The following is an 18,481-nucleotide window of genomic DNA, read 5'->3' as shown; positions in this document are numbered from 1 at the left end:
CATGGCTGAGGATGGGAGGGAAATTCCCAAACCTGAGCCATTCTTTTTAGGTGACAAATCTGAGGAACTGTCCCAGATTGAGGTGTCATTAGAGGAGGTTTTGGAACAAATTGATAAATAAGTCACCAGGACCAGGTGGTAGTCACCCAAGAGTTCTGAAGGAACTCAAATGTGAAATTGTAGAACTACTAACTGTAGTTTGTAACCTATCATTTAAATCAGCTTCTGTACCAAATGACTGGAGGATAACTAATATGACTCCAATTTTTTAAAATGGCTCCAGAGGTGATCCCAGCAATTATAGACCAGTAAGCCTGACAGTACTGGACAAACTGGTTGAAACTACAGTAAAGAACAACATTGTCAGACATATGGATGTACATAATTTGTTGGGGAAAAGTCAACATGGTTCCCTTTTGTAAAGGGAAATCATGCCTCACCAATCTACAAGAATTCTTTGAGGGGGTCAAAAGCATGTGGACAAGGGGGATCCAGTGGTTATAGGGTATTTTTAGAAAACCTTTGACAAGGTCTCTCACCAAAAAGAAGAACAGGAGTACTTGTCTCACCAAAGGCTCTTAAGCAAAGTAAGCGGTCTTGGGATAAGAGGGAAGGTCCTCTCGTGGACTGTTAACTAGTTAAAAGATAGGAAACAAAGGGTAGGAATAAATGGTCAGTTTTCAGAAAAAAGGGGTAAACCGTGAGGTGGCAAAATTTGCAGATGATACAAAACTACTCAAGATAGTTAAGTCCTAAGCAGACTGCGAAGAGCTACAAAAAGATGTCACAAAACTGGGTGACTGGGCAACAAAATGGCAGATGAAATTCAGTGTTGATAAATGCAAAGTAGTGCACATTGGACCACATAATTCCAACTATATTTATAAATAATGTAGTCTAAATTAGCTGTTACCACTCAAGAAAGAGATCTTGGAGTCATTGTGGATAGTCCTCTGAATTCATCCACTCAATGTGCAGCGGCAGTCAAAAAAGTGAACAGAATGTTGGGAATCATTAAGAAAGGGATAGATAATAAGACAGAAAATATCATATTGCCTCTATATAAATCCATGGTATGCCCACATCTTGAATACTGAGTGCAGATGTGGTCGCCCCATCTCAAAAAAAATATATTGGACTTGGAAAAGGTTCAGAAAAGGGCAACAAAAATGATTAGGGTATGGAATAGCTGCCATATGAGGAGGGATTAATAAGACTGGGACTTTTCAGCTTGGAAAAGAGACGACTATGGAGGGATCTGATAGAGGTCTATAAAATCATGAGTGGTGTGGAGAAAGTAAATAAGGAAGTGATTTACTCCTTCTCATAATAAAAGAACTAGGGGTCGCCAAATGAAATTAATAGGCAGCAGGTTTAAAAACAAACAAAAAAAAAAGGAAGTATTTTTTTCACACAATGCACAGTCAACCCGTGGAACTCGTTGCCAGAGGATGCTGTGAAGGCCAAGACTATAACAGGGTTAAAAAAAGAACTAGATAAATTAATGGAGGATAGGTCCATCAGTGGCTATTAGCCAGGATGGACAGTGATGGTGTCCTTAGTCTCTATTTGCTAGAGGCTGGGAATGAGTGACAGGGGATGGATCACTTGATGATTCCCTGTTCTGTTCATTCCCTCTGAAGCACCTGGCATTGGCCACTGTTGGAAGACAGGATACTGGGCTAGATGGACCCTTGGTCTGACCCAGTGTGGCCATTCTCATATTCTTATATTTCTGTTCTGTATTTGGGGAAGAACTCACGATCTACTCATTGTGATGGGATCCCCAGGGTACAACCTGGAACTATGTGACCACTGTGCTCCAGTTCCTCACAAAGTCTTTTCTCAATAATTCTTTCCAGCCATTTCATCGTGTGACTCGTTTACTTGATGGGTCTGTATAAGTCAGTGCATCAGTGCAATGGTGCCCCCTCTGGCACCTGAGTTCACTCAGCCTGGCAAGGCTGTTAGTCTATTCCTGGTGCCCAGAAATCTGAAAACTCTCTCTGCCCTTAAGTTCATCAGGGGGTCAATAGAGGAACCCAGGCCCGCTCACTCCACTGGGTTCCAGCTCAGGGCCTCAAGCTAGATAAACTGGATCAGTGTTCGTTGATTCTGGCTGTGCCCTGAACTCCTTCCTGCCTTCCCTCGGGTTTCTGCAGGCTCTTCAGCCTGGTGCTCTAGTTGTCTCTTTCTAGGGTGTTGTCCCTGGTGGTTCTTCAGCAGCCTGTTGGCAGGAGTTCCCTTCTCCGCCTGCTCACTCCTCTTTCAGGCGCCACGCCCCTCTGCTACTCGGCCCTATGATACTCCCAGTTGCGGTGAGACTGCCAATCAGCAGTGCCTGTGCTAAACCTTTGGTTGCTGGGCCAGCATGGGATAGATACACCCCATGACCGTCAGTAATTACGACATGCTTCCACATTTCCTTTATGGTTGAAGATAGAGCACATCGCTCGCGCGCGCCACTTCTCGCCACCCCCATTGGCCCTGGACGGCGAACCACGGCCAGTGGGGGCCGCAATCGGCTGAACCTGCCGCATCAGCAGGTAAATAAAACTGGCCCGACCCGCCAGGGTGCTTACCCTGGCGAGCCGCGTGCCGAACGTTGCCGACCCCTGATCTATGTGCAGATCTCTCATGGACATCACTGGTTTTGTGCAAAAATTTAGGATAGAATGTTAAAGACTTTTTTTTAAAAGAGAGAAATACTTTAGTGCACTCTCTTATACACAAAGTGTACTCATTTCCATGAGACCCAGAAGTGTGACAGATACTGTGGATCAGATACAGCAGGGGTCGGCAACCTTTCAGAAGTGGTGTGCCGAGTCTTCATTTATTCACTCTAATTTAAGGTTTCGCGTGCCAGTAATACATTTTAACGTTTTTAGAAGGTCTCTTTCTATAAGTCTATAATATATAACTAATCTATTGTTGTATGTAAAGTAAATAAGGTTTTTAAAATGTTTAAGAACATTTTTAAAATGTTTAAGAACGTCGGGCTCAACGGGTAGTGATCAATGTCTCCATGTCTAGTTGGCAGCCGGCTTCAAGCGGAGTGCCCCAAGGGTCAGTCCTGGGGACGGTTTTGTTTAATATCTTTATTAATGATCTGGAGGATGGTGTGGACTGCACTCTCAGCAAGTTTGCAGATGACACTGAACTAGGAGGCGTGGTAGATACACTAGAGGGTAGGGATCGGATACAGAGGGACCTAGACAAATTAGAGGATTGGGCCGAAAAAAGGTTCAACAAGGACAAGTGCAGAGTCCTGCACTTAGGATGGAAGAATCCCATGCACTGCTACAGACTAGGGACCGAATGGCTAGGTAGCAGTTCTGCAGAAAAGGACCTAGGGGTCACAGTGGATGAGAAGCTGGATATGAGTCAACAGTGTGCTCTTGTTGCCAAGAAGGCTAACGGCATTTTGGGCTGTATAAGTAGGGGCATTGCCAGCAGATCGAGGAACGTGATCGTTCCCCTTTATTCGACATTGGTGAGGCCTCATCTGGAATACTGTGTCCAGTTTTGGGCCCCACACTACAAGAAGGATGTGGAAAAATTGGAAAGAGTCCAGCGGAGGGCAACAAAAATGATTAGGGGTCTGGAGCACATGACTTATGAGGAGAGGCTGAGGGAAACTGGGATTGTTTAGTCTCCAGAAGAGAAGAATGAGGGGGGATTTGATAGCAGCCTTCAACTACCTGAAGGGGGGTTCCAAAGAGGATGGAGCTCGGCTGTTCTTAGTGGTGGCAGATGACAGAACAAGGAGCAATGGTCTCAAGTTGCAGTGGGGGAGGTCCAGGTTGGATATTAGGAAAAACTATTTCACTAGGAGGGTGGTGAAACACTGGAATGCGTTACCTAGGGAGGTGGTGGAGTCTCCTTCCTTGGAGGTTTTTAAGGCCCGGCTTGACAAAGCCCTGGCTGGGATGATTTAGCTGGGAATTGGTCCTGCTTTGAGCAGGGGGTTGGACTAGATGACCTCTTGAGGTCCCTTCCAACCCTGATATTCTATGATTCTATGATTCTAAGAAGCTTCATTTAAAATTAAATTAAAATGCAGAGCCCCCCCCCCCCCCCCCCCCCGGACCAGTCGCCAGGACCAAGGCAGTGTTAGTGCCTCTGAAAATCAGCTTGCGTGCCGCCTTCGGCAGGCGTGCCATAGGTTGCCTACCCTACCCCTGAGATACAGTATCTAAACTGTGCTTAGTGCAGTCTGTGAAGGAAAGAGGAGTAAAGGTGCTTTAAGGTTCGAGTTATGTCTCCTGCGTCTCAGTGCTGAGTAGCTGCAGACCTAGTGCTCAGAATTAAGGAATGTTCCATAAATAAAAGTTGCAATACTACAGTAACATGTATTTGGAAATGTAAAAAATAACCAGTGAAATACATTCAAAAATTAATTTGTAATAATTTGAAAAAACACTAAATACATTATTTAAAAACATTAAATGCTCTAATGGTATGTCTACATTTGCAATTACATAATGGGCTGTTGCTGGGTGATGGTGATGGTTGGGATGGGGTTGGGGAGGTGCCCGGCCCCTCCCTTACAATGCTTCTTACCCCCTCTCCCAGAGCCTCAGCGCGCCGCATCCAGGACGCTGGGGGATGGGATGGGGGAAGATGGAGGCGGGGGGAGCCTCCGACATACTTGGGGCCTGTGGGGCCCCTAGGGCCTGGCGCATTGCCCCACTTGCCCCCCCCCCCCCTCTGGACGGCCCTGCTGAATAGTGGTGACTGGGAATGGGGGCGGGGAGTGTAGCAGATTCCAATTTGAGGTGAATATTCTCTTGGCCAGATTCTACTGGGTTTATGGTGCTTTGTGCTATGGACTGGAGCAAAGTGGCTGGTGAATAACTAAGAATCTGGTTAATAATTATTCTCTAAATTCAGCTTTTTTCTTTCTCTCTGAATTATCACTAATTCAAAATAGTAGTGTGCAAGTTGATTGGACAATGGTAATAGCATAATCTCTTGTTATAACATTGTAAATCTTACTACCTGATTTTTATATTAAACACTTACTATACATAATATAATAAATCCCTGATGTTAGAACCTGGCTATGCCGCTGCTGTAGAGGGCTCATCACCCAGCAGCTGGGGGCCACCATGTGGGCTCGGCGGGGCTGCTGGCCACGGGGCCAACGGGTGTGGGTGGGATCTCGGGAGTCACGTCCCAGGGATCTGCCCCACTCTCCGGCACTGCTCCAGCTCTGAGCTGTCTCCACTGCCTGGGACCTGTGGGGCCCCACCTGCCTCCCCAGGGAAAGAGCCACCTGGGATTGGTGCAGAGGCTGGGCCAGTCTCAGCCAGTCACAGGGGACAATGGGGGCGGCTCAGCTGGGTCCTGCCAGACATGTGGGTCCTGAGGGAGCCTGGCCCGGGTAGGCTCTGCTCCTGCTCCAGCCTGGCTGATTGCACCCCCAAGGGGCCGGAGTTATCCTGCCCCAGGACCAGCTCTGGCTGTGCTGCCAGCTCAGCCTGGCAGACACAGTCACCTCCCATCAGGGCCGGCTATTGTGGCTGGGGGTTAGGGTATGGGAGAGTAGGTCTCTAGTAGGTCTGGGGGGGTATGCTGTGCCGTGGGGGTTGGAGAGATCTGTGTGTGTTGGGGGGGCTGTGCAGTGGGGGAGATCTGTGTGTGTCGGGGTGCTGGGAAGTGTAAGGGGTCTGTGCGGGGCACTGTGCAGTTGGGGCAGTGGGGGGCACTGGGCAGTGAGGGAATCTGTGGGGGGGCTCTGGGCGGGGAGGTGCAGGGCACTGTGCAGTTGTGGGAGGACTGTGGGGGGTCTCCAGATAGGGGGCACTGGGCAGTGAGAGGATCTGTAGGGGGGGGTGGTCTGTGGGTCTTTGGGTGGTGTGGCACTGGGCATAGGGAGTCAGAGGGGTGCTGGGCAGGGGGGTAGCATGGTGCAGCATGGGACTGCCCCGAAGGGGAAGAAGCAGGATGGGAGCGCAGGGCCGGGCTGGCCAGTGTGCATCTGGCAGCTTCCGGTTTGTAAACAGTGCCCTTGTACTGCGCTGGGTGGAACAGGGCTGTCCCTGCCGTGCCATGACCCATCTCATCTCCCATTGCCCCCAGCCAGCCTGTCGCTCTGAGGACTCTGCCCCCCTGCCCCATGTCCCCATTTCCCCCATGGGGGCTCACAAATATGGTTAGCACCAGGCCCACAAAAGGTTAATCCAGCCCTTTTTGCGGTGCAGACTCTGGGATGCAGGAGGGTTGCAGGCTATGGGGAGTTTGAGTGAGGGGTGCAGGCTCTGACCTGGGGCAGGGGATGGGGGTACAGGAGGGGGTGCGGATATGTGGGCTCTGGGAGGGAGTTAGCAACTCAGCATGTTATATAAGAGAAATGAGCTGCAGTGAGTGATTTCATATAGACATAGAAACTGATAGAAAACACTTTTACATATTCAAAATGTGAGAGGCAGAGTTTGAGGGAGGGTCTGTACAATATTTCACCGCAGTCAGTCTCCTGACTAGAGCAGTAACGTAGCCCTGCCCAGGGCTGCCCAGGGGATTCAGCGGCCAGGAGTGGCATTGGACAGCGTTGGAGCCACGGCGTGCTGAGACACAGGGGCTTGGGGGAAGACGGAGGCGGGGACAGCCTTCGATATACTCATGGGAGCCCCTGTGGAAAATTGCCCCACTTGCCCCCCCTCTGGGCAGCCCTGGCCCTGGCCCTGCAACACTTGTATAGGATAGAGAGGAGCTGCAGTGATTAAGCTTTGACAGGCTAGGAATTGGAGGCCTGTGTCTTTAAGACCCCAGTTCCAGGAACCGGCCCTCTGCTCCCGGGCTGACATGCCCTGCTTCTGTCTCAGTGCTGGCAGGGCCTGTGCCTCCCTCCGGGGTCTTCTCCCTCTGCCCCAGCACGGTGTTTTCTTCGTCCCCCGGAGTCCTGTTCCAAGGGGCCTGTCACCAAGGGATCCAGGCCCTGTGGCTGGGTTCCTCTCCCCTCATTCCCAAGTTCTCATCCCCTCTGCTCCACGGATATGGCCCGAGCTGCTCCCTGCGCAGGCTGTGGGACTGGCAGGGGAGGGTGGCTGGAGAAGAAAGGCCCCAGAGGGGATGGCAGGAGAGAGACTGTGCATGGCCATGGCTGGGAGAGGCCTGGGGGAGCAGATGGTCCTGTGGGAGAGGCAGGGGTGCATAGAGGAACGAGGAGACAGGCCTGTGGGAAACGGGTCTGAGACAAGCTGGGGGGTACGGGGCCTAGAGGGAGGCCGGTGGGGGACAGCTGAGAGCCCTCGACTGAATAACATTTAATAGTGTGGGCTGCATCCATCTGTATGGGGTTTGTTTCTGTCGGGGTAGGGCCAAGCGGGGGGGTCGCTGGCCTGGCCCTGGGCGAGGCCCCCTCTAGTTTGAGATGGGCTCCGGCGGGGGCTTCCGGATCATGGAAATGGAGTGGAGGGAGATGACGGCTTGGAGGAGCCGCTGCCCAGCGCTGCTGCCACAGCGGGTCTCTTCTCGCCCAGCCGCCGGCTGGCCACGTGGGCACTGGCCGGGGTGGCCGAGCTGGGCTTGCGGAAGTTGGGGAGGTGGCGGAAGGGCCAGAGGCCGGAGAGCAGGCTGGGCCGGTACAGGGAGAATCGCGGGGAGCGCTCAGCCTGGCACGGCGAGGGCAGCTGATGGAGGCAGCCGGCAGAGATCAGCTCAGGGGCCTTGGCTTCCATCTCGGCTCGGGCGGGGAAGGCGTCCTGTGCAGAGGAGGTGCGAGGGCCTGCGGGGGCTTTGGTTCCCTTGGCGGCTCCCTCGGGAGGCTTGGCCAAGCTCTCCAGGTCTGGTAGCAAAGAGACGGAGCCTCCGCTCTCGCCTGCAAAGGAAGCGGCAGGGATAGAGGGGCCGGTGTCACGTTCCCCTGGCTGCAGGGCGAGCTCCTGTGGGGTGCCCAGGGGAGGGGTGGGGGTCGGTGTCACGTTCCCCCGGCCGGCCGTGGGGCTATGACCTGTGGGGTGCCCGGGGGGGGGGGTACTCCTGGTGCTGCTAGCTGAGGAGCTGTTCAGGGGGGTGGCTCTTTTCTTTGGGGCGGGGACACCGCTGGGCAGCAGTGCTCAGTTCAGATGGGGGGGCTAGGGGGCTGCTGGCTCCTGGAGGGGGGAGCCGGGCCCCAGGCTTCAGCTGCAGTAGGCCTTGGCTCAGGCTCTGGCATTCTGGCACAAAGAGAGAGGCTGGAGCCTGGCGGCCGGGCCTGCCCACGCATTGGCAGGGCTGCTTCCCCGCCACCCTCCCAGCCGGGCTCCCAGAGTGGGGCAGGGTCACCGGTGCCACGTGCAGCGCGCTGGGCTCCATGGGCCCTCCCCCGGCCCCCAGCCACCCCCGCGTGCGCTGCCTGGCTTTTCCCTCCCTGCTCTCCAGGCCGGTGTTTGGTGTGAGGAGGGGTTGGAGTCGGCCTGGGGCAGGGCTTGTGGGGGGCAGCCCTCACTCCTCAGCGCAAAGCAGGAGCCGTGGGGCAAAGGGGGAGCTGGCTCGTTCCCTGCCCCAGCTCCGGCTGATTCTCCACAAAGCCTGACACTTCACTTCCGCACTGCCCTTGTGCCCTTCCCCTCCTGCCTCAGGGCAGCCCCAACCCTGCTTGGCTGCTCAGGGCCCCTGCTCAGGGGCAGCAGGGCTCGCGCCGTGACTCTCCATGGGCAGGTGCAGGGCATGGGCGTTACCTGGGGAGATGGGCTGCCGGAAGGAGGGGCCCTGTTTTATCAGGTGGATCTTCTTGCGAGGCTGGTGCTCTTTGAAGGGCAGCTTCACGGTCACCATGGTGTACAGGATCACACTGCTGCGGGAGGAGGCTGGGGATTAGAGGGGCTGGCACCAGGCCCAGCCTCCCCAGGGACAGGGCATGGGCTGCATGGCCCACGGCAGCTCCCAGCACCCGGTACTCATGGGACAGCCTGCCCCATAGCGTACTGGTGAGCGTGGCGTGGGCCCCGTCTCGGCCCATCCACAGAGGACAGCAGCTGGCACAGCCCTGGCTACAGAGCGTTACAGCAGCCCCCGCTGTTCATTCTGGAGCGCCCCAGTCAAACCCCAGGGCGTTGGCCATCGGGGGGCCCTGGTGCTCTCACCCCCCTGCGGGCAGCCTGCTCGACCCCCACTACACAATGCTAATGGGCCCCACGATGCAGCCGGCTCCACCCAGCCCCTCTTTCCTGGTACTCGCAGTGCCCAGGAAGTGACTGGCTCCTCTCCCCGCTCCAGGGAGCTCCTGCTTCCCACAGGCCATGTCCCTCCCTGCAGGAAACTGGCGCTCACAGGCTCCACAGGTCAGCCAGCTCGCCGTTGTACTTCTTGCTCATGAAGATTTCGGGGGCTGTGTAGGCCACAGAGCCGCAGAAGGTGCTCATCAGGGAATTCAAGGAGTAGCGGTTGGCAAACCCAAAATCTGTAATGCAACGACTCCCCCGGTGAGATGCCTGCTCAGTGCTCCATGGCCTGGCCATGGGAGCCGAGGGGGACATGACCTTTCTCTCTCCCCACCCACCGACAACCGACCAGGTCAGCAGTCTGGCCTCCCAGTGCAGGGCTCTCACACAGCTCTGCCCATGCCACGCCACGCCACGCCTCCAGCCTGAGCTGTCCAGGCTTGGTGCTCTGGGCGACTGTGACAGGCGGTGTAGGGATCAGGCCCCCAAACTCAGATTCAGCAGTGACCTAATGGCTGATTTGAATCCAGTTGAAGGACAACAGGCCCGCCCCCCCTCCTTTCTTGGGCCCAGACCCTCAAAGGTATTTAGGCACCTAGCTTGCATGGATTGCAGAGGCACCCAGTAAAGCTGCACCTAGAGGAGCAGGTGCCTCGAGGGATTGGTCCTGGGTGCCAGAGCCTTTCACCTCTTAGGTGACTAGTTGGAACCCAGCCCAGATGGCAGTGAGGAAAAGGCCCTGCTGTCTGATGGCTGCTCAATGGCCCAGGTGGAACGAGTTCGGTCCCGTTTCCAGTGGCACATCACAAAACCATCACTGCCGCTGGTGCCAGCCTGCACCCTCAGCGGTGGTCTCGGAGGGGAGCCCAGGAGCTGACTGGGCCTGGAGCCGGGACTCCCCTTGAGAGAGACCATGACTTTACAGTCCAATGGAGCCATGAAACTGTTAGCTGAGAGGGGGAGGCACATGAGTGTAGGAAACAAGACCCTTCCCCAGAGGTGGACCTAGACTCTGGACCTCCCTGCCAAAGAAACACAAGACCCGGAGCCATGCTGCCCCTAGAGCAAAATTCAAAATTCACTGATGTGGCAGCTTCTCTGCACTAAGTGCTGCCCCGGCTGCCCCGGGACTGACGCGGGTAGACCCAGTTCCAAGACAAGCTGGGCAGTGTACCCCCATAGCTCAGTGGGGTTACTTGCGTGAGTGTTTTTCGGGTGGGGGCTGATGGGCCATGTGACCGTTACATGAGCATTAAAGGGATGCTGTCAATGGTCACTGAACAACTTGTGTTTCACCCCCCCAAATGCCAGGTCGCACATCTAGGAACAAAGAATGTGGGTCACACTTGTGGGACGGGGCTGTGTCCTGGAAGCAGTGACAGTGAATAGGACTCAGGGATCGCAGTTGGGAACCAACTGAACGTGAGCTCCCAGGGCAGCGCTGTATCAGAGAGGGAACGTGGTCCTCGGATGGCTAAGCAGGAGAAGGACGGGAGCAAGGAGGGGTGTTACCTCTGCGTACAGCACGAGTGAGCCCGTCCCTGGACACTCACTTGAACAAAGACTTTGACAAACTGGGAAGGGTTTGGAGAAGAGCTACAAGGATGAGTCAAGGGCTGGAAAACCGGCCTGAGTGAGAGAGTGAAGGAGCTACTGAGTACATCCCCGAGAAGGTTAGGGGGTGACTTGAGCACAGCCCGTGGGTTCCTACGAGAGGAAGAGATTCCTAGAGCAGACCTCTCTTTAATCTCGCAGGCAGAGGCCGTACACGGTTCAATGGCTAGAAGATGAAGCGAAACATTCAAACTAAAAATGAGGAGCACTGTGATGGTATTAACCATTGGATCATGGTGGGGAGCATTACTTGGGGTCTGGATTAAGACTCGAAAGATTGTTGTAGCTCCCACAGAAGCTATGGGCTGGATGCAGGGATCACCAGGGGAGGGTCACAAGGCTAGATGATCTGTAGGGGCCCTTTTGCCTGTGAAACCTGAAATCTAATCAGTTAAGACCCTGAGTTCAAAGCAGACTGAGGGTCCCTGCAGTCCCCAGCTGATTTCTGTGGCTTTGCAACAAGGTCCTAGTTCTTCCGTGTTTGTGTCTCCCTGTTGTGGTGGGAGAGCGGCTCACTCCACACAAAGAGTGACGCTGGCCCTGCCCTGGGAGCTGGCAAATGCACAAAGGAGACACACTGAAATGAGGGAGCAAGAGCGCGGGGCTGTCCCTGGTGAAACCTCGGCCGGTAGGCGCTGAATGGAAGCTGGCTTCCCGTTTGGAGCTGGGCTCCGCCCGGTGTCACAAGCAAAGTAAAAAGTAACCTAAATGCAATGGCTCTTCTTCCTTCTGCGCCGAGCGCCCCAGCACGGAGCACGGAGCAGCTCAGGGACGCCTAGCCAGGGCGGGCTGAAGGGAAACAATTCCTGCCCCTCGAAATGGGCAGCGCTCACCTGTCAGCTTAATGAAGCCTCGCTCATCCCGCAGGATAGTCTCACATTTCAGGTCTCTGTGGGGAACACAAAGCAGGAGCACCGATGTCACTGGGCGGTGAGACCCCCTGGCCCCGCCCCAGTGAGCATGCGATGGGCCCCCTGCATGGCTCTGCCAGTGAGATATATCCCCGCCAATACCTGCTGGGGTCAGGTACCCAGCCATGCTAAGCGTGCACAGCTGAGGTGGGCAGGAAGGTGGCTCTATCAGCCCTGATCCTGGGCCATTGGGGGATTAAATGGCCCTAAAGATAACTTAGAGCAGCCCAAGGGCTGAACTAAGTTACTCTGGCTGGAGTGGTCCCAGAGCGGCTGCTTCACCGTGTGAAGCCCTGTGTGCTCCAGGCCTGCCCCCTCTTGCACCTGGTCTGGCCCCCCACTCCCAATGTGCCCCCCATGCTGGGAGGGGGCATATGGTGTGAAACTGACTAGGGCACCTTCAAACCTGTTGAGGTTCCCCTGGGAGGGGGCAGGCAGGGACCCGGTGGGGCTGTGAGCTGGCCAGGGGCCCTGCGCAGCAGCATTTACAGTCTCTGGGTTTTTTAGTGATGTTCGTGCCGGAGTGGCGATGGGAGCCCCAGCCCTTGGGACAGTAACGCTGAGCAGGACAAGGCAGGGGGCTAAGGAGCTAGCCCGCCCTAGACCCTGGGGCACCAGCTGGATGGAGCCCTGCATCCTCCCCCCAGGCTACCCATGGAGGACGCATTGCCCCAGGGCTTGTGCTTTAAGGGAGGCCCCAAAACCTGAGTGGAGCTGGCAGAAGAAGAGACGCAGTGGCTGAGCCCCTAGGCTGAGATTTCCAAGCCTGACTAGGGGGTTAGGAGACACAGCTCCACAATTCATTCCACTAGGAGCGGTGTCTAAACCCCCTAGCCTGGGCTAGCCTTTGCCCGCTTGAGACTGAGAATCGCTGCAATCGCTGCCGGCTGCCCCCCAAAGGAAGGCCGATTAGCATCCCTGGCTAGTGTGTGGCCTTCGCCCGGTGCAGTTTGGGTGCCCTATTGACACCGCTCTGGCCGAGGCAGCGGGAGTGGGGAAGCAGCTGGGACTCACCACATTGATGTGCCTGTCGGTTGCATTAAGGGAGTAGATTTCTCTCGGGAGGAACTTTCTGGACTATTCCAAGGGGACTTTGGCTGTGGGTATGATCTTTATGGCCACCTGCGAGTGGAGAGGAGAGGGCGGCTGCTGAGTTGCCCGCAGGAGAATGGGAAGCGGACCCTGAGCCCTCCTGGCCCTTGGAGAGAGAGCGACTCCGGCTGGCCAGTCCCGCGGGCCGTGCGGGCACCTAAAGGAGACACTGACGCGCCCAGCAGAGGGGCAGGCTGGAGGGAGGCCAGGTGGGGAAAGGACTGGTGGGGGTGACCAGATGTACAGCACCATGTGGAGTGAAATATCTTCCGTCCGAGCCAGCAGCGGCAGGCGAGTCTGGGAAACCCAAGTGAAGGGGGGGGCAGGGGGCTGTCTGGGTGTCTCTTCGGCACATCACTTGGGAATGAGTGTCTGGGCGTCCTCTGCCCAGCTGAGCTCTTCACCGGCTCAGCACCCCCCAGACACCAGACACCCAAAGTAATCCCCACGGCCGATCAGTCACCCGCCTGCTTTACCCAATCCGTGAAGAGACGGGCGAGAACCAACCAGCCCAGAAAGGCGGGGGTGAAGTCTAAAGAATGAAACCAGAAATGGGGCCAGGTTATAGAGGATCCCTGAAAGCAGCCAGAAGTGGCTGTTCTTTACTGTTCTGGGTGTGACGCAGCAGCCCCAGTCACGGGCCGGGACCCCAGTGCGCTAGGCGCTGGCTGGGGGCAAACAGCAGAAAAGGCTTGGGAGATAAAGACAAATCGTTAGCAGCCTAGAAAATCCTCAGGTGAATCTGAGCAAATGAATGGGAGAATTCAGAACACAACCACAGGCGGAGACGTGGCCGGGGGACAACAGCGAACGCCACCACGAGTACAATCCCACTGACAACATTCTGCACAGGAAGAGAACAACCCAGCCGGGGTAAAATCCTGACCAGGGAGCATGACGCTCAGCCCCACCAGCACGGCCGGCGCAGCGAGGGACAGGGCTTGGAACAGGAAGTGGGACTCGGCCCAGCTCAGAGAGCTAATATTTGGGGATGGAATTTGCCCAGGGCACCCAGGAGACTCAGTCTCCCAGCTGCCGCTCCAGGCACCAGACTCCCTTCGACTTCTTTGAGCCTAAGAAACAGACGGAACAACCGAGACACATGCCAGCCATCACCCGGCCGGCTTGGCGTGTAAGTGACATCCCCGGTTTCCCAGGGGCTCACCCCCTGCACGGCTCTGCCAATATCCCACCCTCCAGGAGCACAGCACCCCTTGCTATCCAGGACTGGGCTTCTCCCGAGCAACCAGACTGGCTGGTCACATCCCCTGGATCCATGCCCCAAACTCGCTGCACCTCTGAGCTGAGAGCAGGACTGGGGCGGTGCCTTATTCTGCAGAGCCCCCAGGGGTATCGTACGCTCAGTGACTGAGCTCCTTTTCCCGCTGGTTCCCTGGGGTTTCCCAGCCTTGTGCCCCCAGGCCCTGCAGTCCTCACCATGGCGTGCCGGTTGCGCCGAAGGTCTGAGGCCAGCTTGTAATTCTGTCTTAGGTTCTCTTGGGTGGCGTAGCCCAGGTAGACGTTGGAGAAGGCCCCAGAGCCAATCTTCCTGGAGGAGAGGAGGTAGCCATTCTCCTTGCTCTCACGCACCTGTTCCATGAAAGTCTTCCTGTCCGCCTCTCGCTTAGCGCAGCTTTTCATGGTGCCCAATGCGCATTCTTGGCTCCACCCAGGCTCGCGAAAGCAAGGGCAGCAGAGCGATCCTGCTGAGGCGGGCGTGGGGATGGTGATTGCACTGGGGCTGGAGGGAACGCCACAGGGACCAGAGTCCAAATATGACTATTAGCTCCCCAGGAGGGTGAAGCTCCCCCACAGAAATGCAGCCACCTCTGCGCTGGAGCACTGCAGCCAGGTGGGTGATTGGCACAGCTGGGGAGGGGACGGGATATTTTGGCCAAGAACTCTGGAATGAATCCCAGGGGATTTTTAATAACCACATAGAGACCTCACCTCAGGGAGTTCACACAAGAATGCGCGTGGGACTGGATGTGGAGACCTGGGAGAAGGAAACAGATTGTGATGGGTTGGATCACAGAAACCCCCTTGGGAGCTGCCACCCGATGTGCAAAGACTACCCCTGCTTCTGTTTTCCCTGCCAGCTCAAGACTCCAGCACCCTGTCTTGCTGAACCAGACACTCCTGTTTGGCTCCAGACACAGATCCAGGGTCCGAATCACTTCTCCCAAAGCTGCAAGTTTACCTGAAAACAGCTCACAGTAGTGTGCTTGTCTTTAGCACTCAGATGCCCAACTCCCAGTGGGGTCTAAACCCAGATAAATCCGTTTTACCCTGCATAAAGCTTATGCAGGGCAAACTCATAAATTGTTCGCCCTCTAGAACACTGATAGAGAGATATGCACAGCTGTTTGCTCCCCCAGGTATTAATACATACTCTGAGTAAATTACTAAATAGAAAGTGATTTTATTAAATACAGACAGTAGGATTTAAGTGGTTCAAAGTAGTAACAGACAGAACAAAGTAAGTCACCAAGCAAAATAAAATAAAATGCGCGAATCTATGCCTAATCAAACTGAATACAGATAATTTCCTCACCAGTTCCAGAGTGCTCCCTTTTACAGGCTAAGCCCCTTTTAGCCTGGGTCCAGCAATCACTCACACCCCCTGTAGTTACTGTCCTTTGTTTCAGTCTACTTCAAGTATCCTGGTGGGGGGTGTGTGTGGAGAGGCTCCTTCTTTAGCCAGCTGAAGACAAAATGGAGGGGTCTCCCACAGGTTTAAATAGACTCTCTCTTGTGGGTAGAGACCCCCCTCCTCCCTCCTATGCAAAGTCCAGCTCCAAGATGGAGTTTTGGAGTCACCTGGGCAAGTCACATGCCCCTGCATGACTCAGTCTTTGCCGGCCGTCCACATGGCATCTTGCATGTCTCCAGGAAGACTTCTCATGTGGCTTGGAGCATTCCAAGATGCATTGTTCCCCAAGTGTTTCCTGATCAGGTACTTAACCTGGCACATTCCTTCCTAAAGAAGCTGACCCAATGCCTCACAAAGCTTACTTAGAAATCAAGCCAGCATACAGCCCATATTCTTAACCTCGAGTAGAAAATGATATGTATGTACAAATTGAATGAATAGATATAGTAGACCATAACCCTTACGGAGATATGTTACATGGCACAGGCAGCACAAAACATATTCCAGTTATGTCATCCATACATTTATAAGCACCCCCTCCCCATAAAGCCTTATGGGGTACACTGTCACACAGATCTATTTATTTCTACCCCTTTTCGACCTGAGTGTCTAGTCCATGTTCAGGGCCCCGGGCCAGGATGTTCCAGTTGGAAGTAGAAATTGGTATTTTCTTCAATGCAGGCTTGGCTATGCAAAGTCCCGGGTCTCTGAATGCAGAAGGAAGGAAGGACAAGAGGAGCAGTTTCTTGGCTCTCTCGCCAGCTTTTGCCAAGGTCATGCTGTGCTCATAGGCCGCTGCTCAGCGTTCTCGCTTTCTGCCTCTCCCTCTGTTCTTGCCTGGTCTCCGTTTCTGTGTCTTCACTCACACACACACCTGGTCACAATCAGGCGTGACGGACATTCCCTAAAAGTGTGGGGGCCACCGGCGCCCGAACCTTGGCCCCACCCCCCATGTTGCCCCTTCCCCCGAACCGTCTGCCCCCGTGCCACCCCTTCCCCCTGAGCTCCTGCCCTCGCATTGTTCCTTCCCCCAAGACCTCGCCCCCCCTTACGTCTCTCTGCCCCCCATCGCTCATCCTTATGGCCTGTAAAAAGTGATGGGACCATGGCCCCCTGACCCCCCCGTTCAAGCACCCCGGTCACACTACCCACTGGACTCCCCTGCCCGCATGGTGCTAGTTTCTGGACAGACTGGAAGAGGCCCTGTGTTAGGTGTGGCCCCTTAACCCCCTCTCCCAGGTATTTGAAATGAAGGGCATATTCACTCATCCGTTTGAATGAGGTTTTAACTCAACCCTTAACAAGGTTTTACCCAGCTCATCCACCCTCCATCGACCTCGTTACATTTTTCAGACAAGCCCCTTTGTGCTTTCTCCCGTGCTGCCCCGTAAACATCCGCAAAAGTACCTACATCGCCCCGAAAACTCCCCTTTGCCATGGAGCTTACAGGAAGCTAGAGGGTGGCTCGGCTGCTGGTGTGCTCAGACACTGCGTGCCACGCTGACCAGTGTTCCCTCGTGCTCCCCCCGGGTTGCTCTGTATCCAGCTGTTGTCTCTTGTCTTATCCTTCCATTTAAGCTTTGGGCAGGGACTGTCCCTTTGTTCTGTATTTGTCCATCCCTGGGTCTCCTAGGTGCTATGGGAATACACATCCTAGTCATTCATAACACTAGCGATCATCTTCTCGGTGGGGTCACCTTGGGGTTTGGGGCCTTGCAGAGGACCTGGATCTTTGCCCTTCTCAGAAGAAAGCGTCCGTTACCCTCCCAACAGTGGGGACAGACGATAACATCTCCAGTGTGGGGCCGGGAGCCTACCCATGGAGAGACGGCTGCTCCATCGCTCAGTGAGAGGCCGGCTCCTCTGGGCAGTGAGGGGAAGGCTATCTAGGTTTCTCCAGCAGGTGGCACAGACGCATTTCTCTCACCTATTTGTAACCAGGCTTCTGTGCATCCCCACAGACTCTCAGTTTTATTGCAGTATTTCCCAGCCCTGTCGCTCCTGCAGTGCTGGACCGCGCAGGACTACAAATGCAGTTGGGTTTTCTCTCTTCTTCCTCCCATCCTCCCGCTCAGGAGCTGCTCAAGACTCAAACAAACTGATGGCAAGAAATGGGAGCTAGTGAAGGAGCATCTTCTTGCAGCTGCGCTGGTGAGTTAGAGCTGTCCCTTACCTCCGTCCTCTGTCCCAATACACAGCGAAGCCAAGCTGCTGTTCTCTATGCTGCAGGGTTGGCCAGGAAGCGGTCAGTGGGAATTGATTTAGTTGGGATAACAATGTTCACCAAGAGTCAGTGATGGGGAAACCAGAACACAACATGACATGTAATCTGCAGGTTACTAACCAGTAGTAACCCAGTCAGGATGGAGAACACTGCTTAATGCACAACGTGTTCCGTTCGGGCGCTTGTCCATCTGGATGCTCACAGGAGGCGCTGGTGCTGTCTCCCCCTTTCTTTCCCAGTCAGGGAGCATGCTCACAGGGAGCGCGTTTTGCAGTTGGCTGCTGTGAAGGGGACAGCGAGTGTCATGAGCATCTCAGTGAGGGGCTGCATGGGCTCTGGTGGGTAGAATCTGGGTGGACACCACATGTGATGGCCAAGATTTTAAAGTGACTTGGAGAGCCCAAATTGAGACTCCTTAAAAGGGCCTGATTTTCAGAGAGCAAATGCTCAGAGCTGCATAAAACCAGGCCTCGAGTTGGGCACCCAAACCCCGAGGCACAGAAAATCGATTTTGGCCGGTACCTGGGTTAGACTGACCTCCACACCACACCTGACGTGCGACTCAGTGAGACCGGCAGGGGGGAGAGGCAGTCTGGGCGGCAGTAAGGGAACATGCTGGTGTAGAGTGGGAAGTTTGATTTACGTTGGCAGGGCAGTGGTAGGGAAGGAGGAGAGATTTGGGGCCAGCAGTCCTAGGGAGAACTTGCTGCTGCTAGATAAAAAAATTATAGTTCTCCTAAATGGGTTTAGCTTCTCCTGGATACTGGAAACTGCTTCCTTCTCCGTCCTAACCCTCTAACATGGGCGGCGTTGCCCACAGGTGGCTTGTGAGACAGGCTTT

At 54.9% G+C, this 18,481-nt stretch overlaps 1 pseudogene; it reads right to left on the bottom strand.

The window, feature by feature from the left end:
- Positions 1-7,400: 7,400 nt before the first annotated feature.
- LOC128834303 (testis-specific serine/threonine-protein kinase 5-like) lies at positions 7,401-14,404 on the bottom strand (annotated as a pseudogene).
- Positions 14,405-18,481: the final 4,077 nt, after the last annotated feature.

This window comes from Malaclemys terrapin, chromosome 3, assembly GCF_027887155.1.
Source record: "Malaclemys terrapin pileata isolate rMalTer1 chromosome 3, rMalTer1.hap1, whole genome shotgun sequence".
In the NCBI taxonomy this organism is placed as follows: Eukaryota; Metazoa; Chordata; order Testudines; family Emydidae; genus Malaclemys; species Malaclemys terrapin.
The sequence above is the reverse complement of the archived record's forward strand: the minus strand, read 5'-3'. Positions and strand labels throughout refer to the sequence as shown.